We start from the raw sequence: 17,487 nt of genomic DNA, 5'->3' as shown, positions 1-17,487 counted from the left end.
TACCTAGAATCATCATAGTTTTTTTTCTTGTGTTAAATTTCATTTGTTTATATTGAGGCCATCTGTGCAGATTTACAATCTTATTGAAAAATACTGTAAGACAAAAAAGTTGAAGTTTGTTTGAGCATTTTGATAAGTCAATATGACGATTATATTTGAAGGAAATATGGAAAACTCCTATTTTATAAACACTTAGGCCAAAATTCTTTTGAATCGAAAAATTTCAAAGAAGTTGCAACTTGTATCTAGAATCATCATTTCTTTTGTTAAATTTTATTTGTTTATATTGAGCACCATCTGTGCAGACTTACAATCTTATTGAAAAATGCTGTTAGATAAAAAAGATTGCGCGTAAGATTTACGATTTGTAATTGAAGTAAAACTTATTTGCTACTGTACAAGATGGCATTTAAGTAAAAATAAAAACATCATATAACAATTTGGATAATGTTTATTAGTAATATGGCAACACTCGTGATGCACACATTTAGTAGTGTCAACCAATATACAATATTTATATAATAATAAATTAAAAATTATATATTCATAATAGCATTGAAAATATGTATAAGATTTAAAAACAATAATGTAATTAAAGTCATACTTCTAATATAACATGATCGGTTTGTCATTGTAATTTTGATAAGTCAATATGATGATTGAATTTAATTATTAAATCTTCTGATTAAATTTTTTTTATAATTTCTTACCATACCTCTATCTATTGTATTCGCTTTGTGGTCGCTAAAAGCAAAAGCCTACTATATCTTCTATATATTCTCTGCCGGCATATAGATGCGCGCAACACGTTTCTGATATTATTTTAGTTCGCTCACATCACACCAAATGCACACACGCATCATATAATCACTGCCAATATCTTCATCATCACAAAAAGATGTTACACATCAAATAACAATTCAAATAAAATGTATTGTTTATTTTGATTCTAGTGGCACGGCGTGTGAAGTCACAACTTCTAGTCACAGTAAAACGACCAATACAGCTCCGAGTTGCTTTAACTAATGTGTTCATTATACAATAAATTATTAAATCTAGTAAATAAATGTTTTTCTACGATGTTTTCTACGTGCAGTGTTTTTGACAGTACCAAGTGTTGAAAGATGTTGTAAAACTTAACGAATTTTATCGCTCTTGTCGATTATCGAAAACTGTGCAAGTCACTTAATTGGAAGCAACAACACTTCTGCATGTTGCAGAAAGTTAAAGTTGTCTACATAGGTGAGATGTACTCCTCTTTACATATATGTTATATGTAGATTTTGCATAGATGCTAGATTTAATTTTTGTCTTTGCATGTCATATCTATTTCACATATTAGGTTGTCAAATATCTCCCTTCCGCTTTTTTGCTCTTGGTTTATAATATAAAAAGGCGGAGTGGATATATTTGACAAACTAATATTTGGAGTGGATATAATTATGCTATGCCGAATTTTTTGATACTTTAAATTTGCAACTATATTTAAACACTCTCAAGCATATATTATTAAATTATCTGAATTGTTGCAATTTACATATCATCATGAGGTAAAATTTCAATAAAATTTGTAACAGGATATTAGAATTAATTTTAAGCGGATTATTGATTTTTGAGTAAATTTTAATTATTTGTAGTGCAATATATGGTGTTAAATAAATAAATATTGTGATTGTCGGATTATCTGCGCAGCACTTGTTGAAAATTATAAAAAAATTCAATTAATTTGAAGAAAAAAGAGAAATTTTGAGATATTATAAAAAACGTTTAAATTTCACAGTAAATTTTTAATAAAAATTCTCAACTGACATCTTTTTTAAATCTACTTAAAAATTTTAATATTACTGAAAGATGTCTTACTAAAGTGAGCAAAAATTAAAGAAATTAACACTTAATATCTGATAATTCTTTTAGTTAATATAGTTGTTGATAACTGTTTATCTAGAAGATAGTTAATGAGTTTGACATCTTTACTATCGAGTTTGACATTGATCTTGGATAAAATTTTGTAAAAATGTAGGATTTATTAATATATTAACAAATAAAGCTCTTAGAATAACTATCTAATACTAAAATATAATGAATACCTGTTAAAAATAATTTAAATACTTTAATTTTAAAATGGGGTTGATCAATATTCATATGAGAATCAACTGAATTATATAGGTCACAACCTCTCGAAACACTTTCTATTTTGTTGGACATTTGAGATAGCAAATTCAAAAATAGGTTTAAAAATACAAAATGAAAGATTGGAAAAATAATATATTGCAGTTAGAATTGGATGCAAATGTTAATTTTAAAATAACATATTTACTTATTTTTTTATTTTTCCAGCATGACTTAGGTTCAGATGATTACAAAATGATTGAAGTTTCTTCATATTAAATTTAAAAAAATTCAAAATTACTATAATTTTTTTTAATGAGAATGTTTGTGCAATTGCTCATTTAATTCAATATTATGGATTTCAATTTGAAATACTTTTAATTGTTGGTTGATTATTTCTAGCTTTGTGCAATTAACTTTTTCCAATGCTTTAAATGTTTTTACATTATGCATGAAATTTTGTCAACTACTTAATTTTATTGCCATTTACTATTTTCAACAACATTTTTCTTTATATCAGTCATTTTCTTGACTTGGATATTGAAATAAATCTTTTTACCATTCCATCAAAATTCTATCTAAAAGGTGAAATATCATTTTATTTAAAAAGCTAAAATTAATGTACCAAGTTTGATATATTTCAATAGATTTTTCCAAATTCACTGAATAATGCTAAATTCAACGCCTTCCGTGTTTGAAGAGTTTAATTTAAATAAATCTCTCATTTCTAGAGATTTATTCTAACAGAAAGGCCGGTTCAAAAAGCTGTCTAATAAATTCAGCAAACGAATGTTAAAATGGGATTGTGTGGGAATATGTTCCACTATGAAATTCGATTTGTGTTAGAAACATTTTCTAAAAGATTACTTACTAAAAGTTTTTATTCAAACTCAACTAAAAACATGTCAGCACATGGTTAAAATATTGGTACTTTATTAAATGAGTCACTTGTTACACAAAAATATTACTTTATTTATGAAATATAAAGAAATAATTGTAAAATGTGCAAAAAAATTGCTATATACATACCATACATACGATTTATCATATAATTTGTAAATTGATTCTTACTTGCTTCAAATTGATTATAAGATTGCTTTCCTCTTGTGATCATGTGCTAAATGCTTCTAAATGGTGAATACAATACTGGAATGTGATTATATAAAAAATATTCTGACATAATATCCAAAAACATATTTGTAAGATTTAACACATATTGTTATAATTTAATTTAATATTGTTTGCTTTTGCAATCTATGGTAAATATTTGAATTTTTATTTTAACTTTATGTTTTAAGTCATTCAGTAATTTTAAAGATTACATAGCTTTAATTACAGCTCTTTCAATTTACGCACATAGTTTAGTTCATTGTAATTAAAAAAAACATTTCTATTAGTATATGGATAACACCAGTTAAATTTTGATTAAAATCTTATCGTTTTAAATCCAATGGGAATCTAATAAGATTTTGCTTGTTTGCACATCTTCGTTCTTCTAAATGTGTAGAGTCGGAAATTTATTAACTTTTTTTTTTAATTTAGCTTCATATATATATATATATATATATATATATATACATATTCTTTTTAATTATTACTATATAAATAAAAGCGTGCTACTTATAGTCACATTTTAAACATTTTTTTAAATATATTGCTTTGGTTTAGTGATAAGCTACTTAATGCTTTGATAATTTGTGAAAGTTTTTTCGAATGCAAAACAGATATAAATAAACTTCTGTTATGAAATATTGATTGCCCTGTAATTTGTTGAGAACATTTAGTCATCTTCGTATATATTAATTATGCCAATGAAATCATTCGTGTTCGAAACGCAGGTATCGTATCGTAGGACATGTTCATTAATTAGATAAACATTATGTAAGCATTTAGATGTTCACCAATGTATTTAAATATTCCATATCCAATGCCAAACAAATGAATTTTTGACACATGAAACAAAATTCTAAATCATTTTTTAATAAGTAGAAATATTTGTTGTATTATTAAATAATTTAGTGAAATAAACCAAAATGAGACATGCATAAGTTTAAAAATTCATGTATATGCAATTTTGCCTTATTTCTGAATTATATAATTCCATATACTGTTGACTGTATCTTATATTATTTTAATTTCTGGCACATCTCAGCTGCTTTTCGACGATAATAATGGAGACATTACATTTTCTTTGTATATCATATTCTATTATTATCTAGGTTCATAATTTTTTTTTTTCATTTCTTCATTATTATAGTTTTATCGTTCATTAAATCATAACATTTTCCTTTGACAAACTCTAAAAAGAATTGTCAAAATCCGAACAACCATTTAGGAGAAGTATCAAATCATTCAACCGTATAGAATAGTTTTATATATAAGATTCAGATATTCAGATAGATAAGATTCAGATATAAGATTATATATAAGAGAATTCTATGGACTCTATAATTTTATGCAACTTTTTGAACTATTTTATATCTTACTTTCATTCTATTTTTCTAATAGAGATTCGCATAAAATGTCGCCACTTTAGGTCTGTACTTTATTCATTTTTTTAACTCAGTTTTGCATAATTTTTCATGTATTTCATGCCAAGATATTCATAACCAAACAATGATCTTATTTTTTGTCAAATAACATTATGTTGCGAAATTTTGAGAAAATCTTCTGCTTTTCCTTGCATTTCTTCTTTTGCCTACTAATTTCTACTTTCTTTTCCCCAATAGCATAAATGTGTACATATATAGAAGCGCCATGAAACCATTTTCTAATTATCTTAGTGCCATTATTTTAATTACGGATATGGTATGTGAAAAGCAATAAAATGCTAATAGTAGACAACAGTAATATAACACTAGAACTTGACGCGCATTATACTAACTATAAGAAAAGTTTCGATAAAAAGTCACAATAGACAAGTGGAGCCTTATTTGAGTCAAGTCAAGCACCTTATAATGAGTTGATATAGCTACAAGTGAGACCCACTTGTTTTTATACTTGATATTTCATAATAGTTGACGACAGTTCAATAAAAAATTCGAGTGTTAAACACATATTCTTAGATGACCTAGCCAGACTAAGATGACGTAAATCGTTTGTTCGATACCTGAAATTATTACATTTATTGTGGCTAAATTCATGAGCGATCAGGAAAATGTATATTCTATATTTTTATCACCGATTTGAAGTTAAGCTATTAATAATATTTAGTGCGTTATTTATGAATATTCCATTTCAAAATGTAGGTTGAGAGGAAATCGTGAGGGTCTAATGAATGACTAGTTCTGAAACGTGTCTCGAATGTTACGTGTCCATATTCATACGTAATTAATATCAATTATCATATTGATATTCTAAATTTTGCACGTTCATCCGGCAGGTCTACCTGGCTTGCTGCGAACACATATGCAAGACGCACCTCATCGTATTTGTCTGTGTCGACTAGAGGTGACAAATATGTGATACAACCTTGTTTTTATATTGAGATATTACATTTTATGATGGTTTCTTTGCAAAATATCTTCAGTATATTTTTACAGATAAAGCTTGATTTTTTGCTAACTAAAATATTCCATGTGGTAAGTTGTTAAAAAACCTACATTGAATATAATTTGAAACAATAATAACTAGTGGTGAATGACATGGTGCTGAAACTTCGCGTACCGTAGGTTAAATTTCTTAAACGCTTCATAATTTTTTGCAAAGTTTGATTTATTTTCAAAGGAATCGTGTTTCATAGATGTTTTATCAAAATCTCTATAAAATATCTAATAATTTAATGTGCATATGTCGAATGATTACTTTTGACCGCCAAAAAGCGTATTTTTCAACCTTTTTCTTTATTGGATCTCTGAAACCGCTAGACTTGTCTTCCCAAAAATTTAATCAGTTCTTCATTATATCAATACAAGTGATACATTTCTTGAATTATTCAAATCGGCCACTCCGTTCTCTCTTATGTGCCATTCTTGTTATTTTTACCCTATATCTTCGAAACGGCTGCACCTGTCTTAACCAAAAACCAATCAGCATAAATCAGTCTCCACATCAATACGAATCGAATGTTTTTTGAATCATTCAAATTTGATCAGTGCTCTCAAAATCATGGAGGAAAAATTGTATCCACACACACGGACATACATCCATTTTTTCTAAGGTATGGCAAAGCGTTCAGAAGGCTTTAAAACGTAAAGATATAAAAGTTTTCATTTTCGATTATTTTGCTAACTTACTTTAGGGGCAGTTAATTATATCTTAGCAAGATTTTAGTTAAAATCGAGCTGGACTCTATTTAGAATTTAGTCAAATTCTTGTTAGAATTGAAAGATTTTTAGATATAATCAAGTTAGAATCAAGTGAGAATCAGAGAAGATAATTGACAAAGATTGAAACACAATTACTCGAAGATATAAGATTTACAAGTTTTGAGGTTTTATTTCTGGAGAGATAATTAGATTTTATACCCAATGTGTCTCAAACGTGCGGTAATATGATTAAACTGGGATGATTTTCTACTTGAAAATTCTATTTTTATGCTTTAATTTGGATGGTGTAGTGGATGACGCGCCAAACTTTATACTAGAAAACCCTAATAGCTTCTATATAGTGGTCATTTTAGATGCCGTTTAGAATATTTTTTTATATTATTTTTGTTTTTAAAATTTTACTTGTAATACCGTATTTCACATAGCGCAATAGTAACGAGTCTGACATGTGTTGAGTATAGATCAAAATTTGCAAATTTTCAAAAGTATTGGCAGAATTATATTTCCAAGTTAAAATTCGCGTTTCGGACAACCTTGTATTAAGCAGTAATTTCACTTAAATTAAACATATAGATCAATATATGTTTTAAATCACTAATAGAAAAGATAACCCTGGGTTTGTTTCTAACATAAAAAATATTGAAAGAAACAAGACAATTATTGGGTCAATTGACCTCTAAGTTCGTAGAAGTTAGATTCAAAAGAAGTTAGATTGCAACAGTTCATAGAACTTTGAGTTCTCAAACTCGAAGCTCCTATGAAAGCAATAACAATTTGTGAAATAGTATATATATTAATAAAAATACTTGACAAATTTATAAAACTTCAAAATGTTTACTAATATCAAAATATTGTAAATAAATTGTAAATATTTCTATTTTCATCAATGATTATTATTAATACAGATATCTTTCTATGTTACATTCAACATAAACAATGTTGCTTTTTTTATAAATAAATAATGTTATTGATATAAAAAATAATGAACAATTTCTGTTGATAAATTTTTAATCTAACATTGATCGGCAAGATCGGTAAGTTTTAAATTCGTTTAGTTCCAGCAATTTATGGTAACGCACCACAATGCAAAGCCCACAAACGTTTATTTTAACAATATGTTATTTTACTTCTATTTAAATACAAATGCATCTAATTTAGTGGCTTTGCTTCTGTGATTAGTGAATCATGACATTGGATATCGTGCCTTATATGTATCAGGCAGACAATAATGAATGCATAATGAGTGCAATGATGTCGACCACAACAAGATTTCGTTGCACGCTCCAGTGCTTTTTGTTTATGTACCAAATTCAGGGCTAACATTAAAGAATTTATTCGAAAAAAAAAGAAAATTGTCATTCAGGAATAAAATTAGGTTGTTAGTAGTGCAGTGTTAAGAGATTTGCAACCGCAAGTTTTGAGATCAAATCTAGTGCAACGTAGAGCCCTATATCAAGTAGTAGTGATAACCATTTCTTGAATAGATAGATTCAAACTTTTTTTCACATGTAATCGATCTTTCGGAGCTTTTCAACAATATACAAATACCATTGCAATTAGAAGTACTAAAATTTTATTCACAAAGAGAAAGTACCATCGGGTTGCCTTCTAATAATATTTGCTAATAAGAGGAAATCTTCACAGCTGCCCGAAGAACATTAAAATAGTTCTGATTTATATCGAATTTATATTGAATACAAAGAGAAGGATTAGATAAAGTTAGTTAGCTCATTGTTTAATTTGTTAGGGTATATAGTTAATATAAAAAACAACGAATTAATCTATATTTTTTGTATTTTGTACTTTGCCTTTGCTGTTATACAAGAACGTACATCGTATTTATTTTTCTCTAATTTGAATAATTCATGAATATTTATCATACATCTCAAATATAGTTAAGTGTTTATCAATAGAATTCTTGGTAGATTAGTCAAAATAGCATTCAAATTCGCATAGAGCTAAAAATTGGTATAATATTGGTAAATATTAAAATGGGTTTTATTCCTAATTTTTATATTGCAGGAAGTTAAAAATTGAAACAGTTATGCTAAATAATGAAATAAAATTCAGCACATACATCAATTGGTCGTAAAATATATTTCCATCTAACATTTATGACTTTGGCAATACTGCATGAAATATATACATACACATTAGAAAATGTGAATACCTATATAATTTCTGGGTCATAAAAATAAACAAAATTAAAAAATAGATTTAGCTTGTGCGCTTGTGCGCCTAATTTATAATTAGTATTCATAATAGTAAAACATCTACAACTACATGCTCAATAATAAAATAAATATGATATTTAACTATATATTATAAATAACTATATATGATAAATAACTATATATTTAGATTGTACATGAATATTTATAATATTAATCATAATGATAATATAATAATTGTTAATTTTAATCACGTTTTTTAATAACACAATTATTGCGCAAATTACAATTATTTGTCTTTTCAAAATTCATAAAAACTTGAATAAATCTCACAAAAAGCGAGTGGCATTTAGCCTCAAGGCAAGTTGCATGAACTCGATATGTGTTCATCCTAAGAGATCTGATCAACCAAAATTGAGATTCAGCTATTTCCTGGATACATTTTTTACAGATATAACACTGTATATAAGCTTGATCTGATATTTTGTCAGAAATGTTCATCAGAAGAGTTGAAATAACTATTTATTTAATTTAGCTCTTGTAACAAAATTTAATAGCAATTTAAATTTAATAGTAAATTTATAGCTATAGTATTCTTGAATAAAACTTGAATAAATCTCACAAAGTGCGAGTGGCATTTAGCCTTATGGCAAGTTGCATGAACCCGATATGTGTAATAAAAGACCTAATCAACCAAAATTGATATTCAGCTATTTACATAGAAATTTTAACATTATATTTCAAACATAAAATTTTCACTAAAAACCATTTAATTGGATTTGCAAATGATGTTACTCAAACACATTTATAAATCCTGTAATTATATTAATTATAGTGCACAAACACATGCTTGCATCCTAAACGCACAACCCATTATTCTCAATTTTAATGAATTTATATAATTAAATTAATTTTTGCTTTAGTGCATAAAATTTATTGTTTTGTTAAATTTAATTAAAAAGGTTGAAATATTTTTTTAGAGGGATTATTAAATTATTTTGTTAAATATTAAACATATGTTATAAGAAAATACGGGCACAATTAGTAAGATTATCTTTGTAACCAAGTCAGAATCTACTGAGTATCAACTTAGTATTTGAAAATCTTATTAATATTTTAGTAAGATTGTAGTTACAATCAACTTAGAACCAAGTCAGAATCTAGTTTTTTTTTTCAAATTTTATTTGGCCTCGCTTACTATGAGTATTTAGTCACTTACAATATTTTATTCTATTTACATTCTTATACTATTTTTATATCATATTCATTCTTATATATCCTATTCTATATTTTTATTCTTATTTTTTACTTCTTCAATTCATTTTAATTATTTTTTTCAATTTTAACTTTTTCATTCTATCTCTTCAATTCTTGCTCTTTCATTTCAAATTTCTAATACTATTTAACTTCTTTTTCCCTTTCATTTATTTCTTCATTCTTCGTTTAAGCTCAGCGAGTTCTAATATATTTTCTTGTTACTTCTAATACTCAGCTCAGCTCTAGGACTCAGCTATTCGAGTTCTGTAAATTCTATTCTTACTCCTAATTTTTATTCAAATTTTACTTGGCAAATCCAATTTTATTCAATTTCAAATTAACTATATATTTGTAAGTGAGCTATGCTCGCCAGCAAAATCTAGTTAGAATCCAACTTGAACCTACTTAGAATCAATTTAAATCTGGCTTGAATCCACTTATTGTTAGAACTAAGTTTGATCCAGTAAGATTTTTGTTTCTATCTTTTATGACTATTATTACGGGACTGTATACTGAAGATTAAATCTTATTAAAAACAGTTCATATCTGTTTATCGACACGTCGTTAAATTGTATTTGCTAATTTCTACTGACCCAGTAAACGTGCTAGTGTCTCTAATCCCGACGGGAAGGATGTGAGTATAAATAGACGTAAGCCTAACACGACGGGTCGGTCAATGTTTACGCTTACAAGTTGTTTGTAGCGAACAAACTAACACTTTACACATTCTACTGCACAGCAATTTGAGTAAACTTTTGGCACACTTGTTAATCAAATCCTCTGAAAGCACAGAGTTAAGCATTTTGACTTATAGTGAAAACTTCTGGCGACACTTTGCCTTTGAACATAACCTGCAGATTTATAAACAAACTCTAAATAAAATTCTAAATAATACAAACTAACACTTTAAACATTCTACTGTACAGTAATTTGAGTAAACTTTTGGCACACTTGTTAATCAAATTCTCTGAAAGCACAGAAATCCTTTGATTTATTGTCAAAACTACAGGTGACACTTTGGCAGAAACCTGCAGGTTTATAAACAAATTCTAAATAAAATTTTAAATGATGCGAACAAACTAACACTTTACACATTCTACTGTACGGTAATTTGAGTAAACTTTTGGCACACTTGTTAATCAAATCCTCCGAAAGCACAGGGTTAAGCATTTTGACTTATTGTAAAAACTACTGCTGACACTTTGGCTTTAAACAAAACCTGCAGATTTATAAACAAATTCTAAATAAAATTTTAAACGATGCGAACAAACTAACACTTTATACATTCTACTGCGCAGCAATTTGAGTAAACTTTTGGCACACTTGTTAATCAAATCCTCTGAAAGCACAGGGTTAAACATTTTGACTTATCGTGAAAACTATTGGTGACACTTTGACACTGAGCAGAACCTGAACAGAACCTGCAGATTTATAAACAAATTTTAAATAAAACTAGCGGGGTGCATGGCATCGTGCCTTAAGGCAAATTGCTGGAACTTCCCGTACCTTGATTAAAACGGTACTAAACTCAAAAAAAAAAAAATCGCAAAATGTGTACACATTATTAAAATCTCTATAAAATATCTAATAATTTGATGTACATATGTCCAATAAACATTTTTGACCGCCGAATGACTCTCATTTTTTAACTCATTTTTATTGAGAGTCCATAAATACTGGACCTGCCTTCCCAAAAATTTAATCAGTTTTTCATCTTGTCAATAGAAGTAAAATGTTTTTGGAATTATTAAAATCGGAACGCTCTGTTCTCTTAAAAACTGAGTTACCGTTTTTGGCACTTTTTGCCCCGTATCTTCGGAACGGCTAGACCTGCCTATGCCAAAAAGTAATCAGCATATGTCCTTATTATTAGGAATGGAATGTTTTTTGAATAATTGAATAATCGGTTAAACCGTGTTCCCGACATTGTCGACGATAATTTGTATCCGCGGACACACACACGCATACACACACACACACATACACCACACATACATCCATTTTTGTAAGGTATGTCAAAATGTTCAGAAACCTCTGAAACGTAAAGATATATAAAAATTTTCATTTTCGATTTTTTTGCGATTACTATAACTTGCCCTACGGGAAGTTAATAAATTGAATAAAATTAATAAACTATTGGTACATAACACATGTTCTAAGATAAATAACTGCAAAATTAATCAACAAACAACTATTTATCATCAATCGTCGAAACATTGAACACTTTGGAAAATATAAAATCTTAAAGTTATAAAATTTAAAATTCAAAAATCTCATTATTCAGCTTGCACTTTTTTCGAATGCTTGTATATTTCTATGTAGGGCTCGCTCGTAGGTAGACCCACTACTAGACCTAAATCAGGTTCCGGGCTTAATCCCTCTTCGAGCAGCCTGTTTTCAAGCAGTAGTGACAACAGTTTTTACTTCAGAATATGGATAACCATTCTAAAGTTTCCAAGTGAAAATAGTTCTTACCCGGCATTTCTGCACCAATAAAAATATTCGCCATATTACAGAAATTGCAAAAATAATTAATCATATATAGATGAGACAATTTGTTTGGGTTGTCATCTTTGGAACTGACTAGTATTAAGACAATTCAGTGCAACAGCCTATAAAACCCTTAAGTTCTGAATAATGTTCAATATAATATTTATTAAAAATAAAATTTCTATATAAAGCTTCTAATTCTTTGTAATGCTATTGCCATAGAAAATGTTTATAGATCTCCAGTTCAATAATACAATACAATTATACAAAGAGTACAGTAAGAGAGCTTACTATTTTTTAAAAATTAATGTAATTTATTTATTTTAGTCACTGAATTCAATTGATTATATAACCATTTGACCATATTTGTTATATCATTTTTCTTTTGAGAATGCACTTTATTAACTGGAGTGTTTTTGTGTAGCACATGATTTTTTTTATTTTTTTGTAAAGAGATTCTAATTTTTCATCAACTATCCTAAAACTTCAGATAATTGCAAAAAATAAATATGGTGCTTAAATCATGTATATTATGCAAATATTATTCCTCTAATCTAAAATACTAAGCAAATTATAATATAAATAAACTTATTCCGAGTTAATTTAAAACTTCATTCAAACAGTAAAACTAACAAGAAGAATTCTATAAATAAAAATGCGATGTCGGAAATACCTTCAAAACCGCACGAAGTCACGTATTGCGAATTATGTGTGAAGTTTATATAAATGTGTGTTCCATCTCAGTAATAAGTTATTCTATTCCAAAACCAATTTGTAAATATTTTGTTAACCTACAAACATAGCATATTTATTTTCATCGTTCAATCATTCAAGCCATTAAAATATAAATCACAAATTTCTGAAATATTATTTCTAAATTATAATAAAAATAATTATATAAGATGGAGTAATATATGTTTGCGAGTAAAAAGGTCTATCACCGATATTCTAAAAACATATAAAGTTTGTAAAACAAATGTCAACAATAATATATGAAAGTAGAACAAAAAAATGTATAAATCAGCCATCACCTTGATTCTTACGACTTTGCTATCGGGTAAAAAAGGCCAATGTTTGAAAATCTATTACAAAAGTATTTTCTTTTGTTGTTAGTTTTGTTGGTTGTGCAATGTTGTTTCATTTACGAGCTTTTAATATAATTTATAAGTATGTATATGTCAATTAATTGTTTAATAAGATGTATTATTAATTTTAAGTTGGATTCAACAGTTTTTTCCACCAACCATATCTCAAAAATAAATAAAGCTAGGAATTTTTTAATAACAATATTTGAAAGTAAAAGGCAAAAAGTTTGCAAGTAGCCACTGTTTTAAATGAGCCCGCTACCACGAAATAAATGGCCACATTGTCAATTTTGTTGTTGTTAGACCTTTAGTTTTTGAGCACAGTTGTTAAGTTTATCATTTCAAAAACTTTTGAAAAATAGTAGAAAACTATAGTTCTACAATGACGAATTAGCTGAGATTTTACTAAAATTAGTTACATAGTTAAAGCATGTGTTAATTGTTTTGATGTAATTAGATTGGTTTTCACAGTATATTTGCTAAGAGTCAAATTGAACCTTTGTGCCCCGTAATTATATATTGTTTAAATTTTAAATTTTAAATTAAAATTTTAAATCAATTTTAAATGAATTTTTATTTGAATTATCAATATAACTGGGAATGCATGCACATAATTTAGCAAAGCATAGTAAAAAACAATTATAAATAACAGACATATATCACTAATAGAGTTTTTAAAAGCAAGACAAGGGAAATATTAAATTAAATAAAAATGAAAAATAAAGCGAATATTGTGTTGTGAACATTGTTGGAGCTCATATCTTAAAATTGTTCAATCTCTATAAGAGCTTACACGTGGGTGGGGTGAAAAGGACCAACTGTACTTCAACCCTGTCAGTTTTGAAAACAATTTTACAACAGCAAAATTAAATAAAAATTTATTCCAACTCTACTAATGAATATTTCTGAAGAAATGCAAGGTCAAGCTTATATATAGTGTTATCACTGTAAAAAAATATCCTATGAATTTTTGCCAATTAACTCTATTGAAAAATGTAATTAGTTCTTAGTCAATTAGTAAATTGAAATTTATTATTGTTATTTTACAGACCCTCCAAAAAAGATGCAACGCTGTCCGTACATCCATGAGATGCGCGAAAGACTCTTAGGCCAACCGGAGGCTCTCTCGATGGAGCCTCTGACCGAAGAGAGCGTCCTCGCTGAACAGCAGTTGGAAGAGCAACAACGGCAGCAGCAACAGCAACGTGTGCAACAGCACAATGCGCACAACAATCAACAGCATCAGGTCGGATCAGTCGTTAAGGTAGATTGATAAATTACCTTCGAATCATGCAATATGCCTGATAAATGCGAAGATAATTCAGTCCATAAATTTAATACTCTGGACAAAATATTTTTATCAAAAATCAGTTTAAAAATGAATATATATATATATATATTATATATATATATAATATTCTTCTGTGCGAGTATATGATTTGATACTTCACCTAAAAGGTTATTCAGATTTTGATAATTATTTTTAGAGTTTGTCAAAAGAAAATTTTTAAGATTTAATGAACGATAAAACTTTAGTAATATGTAGATTTTTTTATTCATATTTAAATTACAATCTGTCTTATAATTAAAAGACATTTAGTAATTAATCTGAGACTTAACCTAGGTATAATGTTTTTAGAGAACCACCCATTGGTACGTTTTCTAATTTATGAAAATATGTACTAAATTTGATGATAAAGGAAATAAACAGATGATTAATAATAGCATAAAGTACAAATAAATAATAATAATAATATTAATAATACCTTAATAATAATATATTGTAGAAATGAATGCAATAATTACAAAAAACACTTATCATTGTTTGACATTGAAAACATTTGAACGCTCATTAGCTAGAAATGTCAATTTACTTGAAATTTGAATTTAGCTGATATTATGAGCCTAGATAATATTAGAATATAACATATAAGAAAAAATGCTAGTTATTGTTATAAAAATTTTACTGCTTATGCTAAGATCCTAAATGAAATGAATCACAAACGCAGGACATCAAATAGGTTATTAAAAGTATAGGAAAGGATGATAAAAAAATTGTAACTTTTGATTTGTAGACGTGGGTAGAGGACAACGTCTGCCGGGTCATCTATTATACATATATTAATTTATTTATTTATATATTTATTTTTTATATGAGAATGTTCTCATACATCGAATAAACAGCAAAGATTTATAATCTTCAAATTTTCTAAAAGTTCTTATATAAAACTTTATGTCATCATCAGTGGATATTTTTAGACATGTTTTTTTACATCAACATATAAATAAAAGTATCAATATATACCACCACCCAGGAAAACAAATTATATTAGCAACTGCCTGTGACTTGTGCGATTCGTACTACAGTAAATACATGATATTGCATTGCGCCGGGCGAAATATGTGACACTCATTTACATTACATACATATGTTTACTTAATAAACAATTGACATGTATGATTAACATTTTTATTAGAACAAGAATATTTTTGTAATTCTATATGTACCTAACTAAAATTAAAAAAATAAGTGTAACAAAAACAATTTGATATTTGAGCTCCAACATGTTCATAAACAATATTGCTTTAGTCTTGTTTTTAACTATTTTTCATTTTCATTTAGTTTAATATTCCCTTGTCTTGCTTCTAAAAACTCTGGTAGTGATATACGTTGTTAATTATCATTGTTTTTTTACTATGCTTTTCTAAATTATGTGCGTGCATTCCCAGTGATATTGAATTCAAATAAAAATTAATTTAAAATTGATTTAAAATTTTAATTGAAATTTAAAATTTAAACTATATATATTTACTAGCAATTATACTGTTTAATAATTTCAATAAAATCTCAGCTAATTCGTCATTGTAGAACTATATTTTTTACTATTTTTCAAAAGACCGTGCTCCAAAACTAAAGCTCTAACAACAATGTGGTTATTTATTTTGTGGTAGCGGACTCGACGCATTTAAAACAGTGTTTACTTGCTAACTTTTTGCCTTCTACTTTCAAATATTGTTGTTAAAAAATTCCTAGCTTTACTTGTTTTTGAGATATGGTTGGTGCAGCTTTTCACTCGCGAATCTTTAAGCCCCGTGTACCTCATATATTTATATTATTATATATATATATATATCTATATATATATATATAATCGATGTATGTATTATTTCGTTTCTAGTTAAACTCTGATGGATACGGATCTCATACAAGTCCGGCTCACGTCCGGACGCGGTTAGTACCGCCGGATTTAGGGGAGGATTTCAACTGTTTGAACGGAAACGAGGAATATATGATCCACGATTTCCTAAAAATGCCAAGTAAGTTGTAATTGTTATTTTCTGATTATTCAATGAGTACTCGTAAGCAACGAATTATCGATAAATGAATACTGCTATTATACTGCTTGTACCTTTGTGCAAGTCAAAAATCAGTCGTTTGTAAAGATAAAATCAAACTATTTTGCTGGTTTTGAATCTACGAAAACATTATTATGGTTAACGATATTATTGCTTTACATGATGTAGTCTTAATGAATGCATATTCATTTCTTTTAATGATTATTTTAAATTTCAAGTAATTATTTCAGAACATTTATTTCGTTTATGTAAATCTCATGATTACCTATAAAACAATATAACAAATTTCAATCATCGAATAAGTTTCTAAAAGAACTGTAATAATTATCGTGGCAATGATCGAAGTATATTCAAATCCCTTCTCTATTGAATATAATATGTGAAAAATGTCAACAAAAGGAACACATGTGTGCACCTCGTATATTTTTTGAATCACATCATAAAATGTTTATGCTACAACGATTATTAAAACTGACGAGCTAGCTAAATTTAATAAAGTGTTTTTTTACAATTTTGCAATTATGTTGCAGAGATTTTCGGCTTATAGAATATTCAGTGCACATTATTCTATGTTCTTATTTCTCCATTGAAAATCATGTAATTTGTACGTTGTCGTTCCTTTTAACATTTATATTACAAGAAATAATTGATTTATGATTTTGTATTATTCGGCGCTGTTTCCAAAATAAAACCTATATGAAAATTTTAAATTTCAGTTCAGGTTGTATTTATATGATGTTTTTATTATAT

At 27.4% G+C, this 17,487-nt stretch overlaps 1 pseudogene; it reads left to right on the top strand.

Moving 5' to 3' along the window:
• Positions 1-999: 999 nt before the first annotated feature.
• LOC113372444 lies at positions 1,000-16,702 on the top strand (annotated as a pseudogene).
• The last annotated feature ends 785 nt before the right edge of the window (positions 16,703-17,487 follow it).

This window comes from Ctenocephalides felis, unplaced genomic scaffold, assembly GCF_003426905.1.
Source record: "Ctenocephalides felis isolate EL2017-DRISC unplaced genomic scaffold, ASM342690v1 CF-g0.4_SCAFFOLD_01604, whole genome shotgun sequence".
Lineage (NCBI taxonomy): Eukaryota > Metazoa > Arthropoda > Insecta > Siphonaptera > Pulicidae > Ctenocephalides > Ctenocephalides felis.
This window is presented reverse-complemented; position numbering and strand designations above follow the sequence as displayed.